Here is a 1938-nt window from a genome sequence, read left to right on the forward strand (position 1 = left end):
AAAAAAGATTTAAAACTCACATCAAACGACATGCTCATATTCAGCTCTCTCTCTGGGTCTTTGCAGTTGCAGTCGGCATTTTTAGCCGATCCGGAAGCCACTGGATTAGGAAGGCTTTCCTTAGGTTCCCAGAGATTTTGCGGACACCTCTGGGACCATGGAGTTCCTCCCACGTCACTGTCTCTTCGGGACAGCTTAGATTCAAAAGAATCCTCCAAAAAAGACTCCGGTATAGATGGTCATTCAGGAAGTGCCTGAAAGTCCGTCTTCTCACTGCTAAGCCATTTTGTTTAATTCTTGAAAGAATTAATAGGTGTAGCTTGCAACAGGAATAGAATTCTTGGTAAAATATTCATTTTAATTGTTGCTATACATCCCACGTGTGATAACTGAATATTTTTCCAATTTTCTAAATCTTTCTTTATTTGTATCACTAATTTATTATAATTATCATCTTTAATTGTGGAACATTTTGCCGACACCCAGATCCCCAAGTATTTCACTTTCTTAGTTATTTGCATTCTAGTTGCTACTTCCAGTTCCTCTTCTTGCTTTTTTGTCATGTTCTTGGTTATCATTTTTGTTTTGTCTTTATTGATCTTTAGTCCTGCCATTTTGCCATATTCTTCTAATTTTTGAATTAATTTCAGGCTGGATTCTAATGGATCCTCTAGAACAAATACTAAGTCATCAGCATAGGCTTGGGCCTTATATTCTTCATTTTTGAGTCTTAAACCTTTTATCAACTGGTCCTTCCAAATTTCATTTAATAAAATTTCCAAAGTTAATATAAACAGCAAAGGAGAGAGAGGGCATCCCTGTCTGACTCCTTTTTTTATTTCAGTCTTCTCTGTTAGATCTCCATTCATCAGAACATTGGCTGTCTGAGTGTTATAAAATCCTTTTATCATTTTTATAAATTTTTCTCCGAATTTCATTTCGTCCAATAGTGTTATTATAAATTTCCAGATTACGTTGTCAAATGCTTTTTGTGCATCAAGGAAAACCAGTACCATTTGTTTTTCTGGATGCACCTCGTAATACTCTATTATGTCTAGGATAGCAATAGCAATAGCAGTTAGACTTATATACCGCTTCATAGGGCTTTCAGCCCTCTCTAAGCGGTTTACAGAGTCAGCATATTGCCCCCAACAACAATCCGGGTCCTCATTTTACCCACCTCGGAAGGATGGAAGGCTGAGTCAACCCTGAGCCGGTGAGATTTGAACAGCCGAACTGCAGAACTGCAGTCAGCTGAAGTAGCCTGCAGTGCTGCATTTAACCACTGCGCCACCTTGGCTCTCTGGATGACTCTCGTATTATTTTTAATGTGTCTGTGAGGTAAAAATCCATTTTGGTTCGGGTGTAATCGTTCATTTAAAATCTGTTTAATTCTTCCTGCCATAATTGCTGCAAATATTTTATAATCGGAGTTTAGTAATGAAATTGGCCTGTAATTTTGAATTTCTTGTAGGTTGGTTTCTTCTTTTGGGATTAGCGATATTATTGCTTCTATCCATGATTCAGGTGTCTTGGCTTTTCCTAAAACTTTGTTAAACATTTCCACTCCTAGCTCTTCCAATATTATTTTGTTATATTTGTATAACTCCACCGGTATTCCGTCTGGTCCTGTGGTTTTATTATTTTTCTGGTTTTTGAGGACTAATTCCACTTCGGCTAATGTTATTGGCCTGTTTATCACTTCCCTTTGTTCTTTTGAAATTGGTGTTATCTTTTCTGTGTTTAAATAATGTTTTATTTTGATTTCCTCCATACTATCTTGTGTGTATAGTTTTGCAAAGTATTTATAAATAATATGCTTCTTTTCTTCTGCTTTGTATTGAATTCTTCCCTCATCATCTTTTAATTGATATATCATCCTTTTTTCTCTTTCATTCTTCAATCTGTATGCCAGCCATCGTCCAGGTTTGTTGGCTT

Source organism: Thamnophis sirtalis, unplaced genomic scaffold (assembly GCF_051295495.1).
Source record: "Thamnophis sirtalis isolate CommonGarterSnake01/CBP01778 unplaced genomic scaffold, rThaSir2_p1.2 scaffold_1, whole genome shotgun sequence".
Lineage (NCBI taxonomy): Eukaryota > Metazoa > Chordata > Lepidosauria > Squamata > Natricidae > Thamnophis > Thamnophis sirtalis.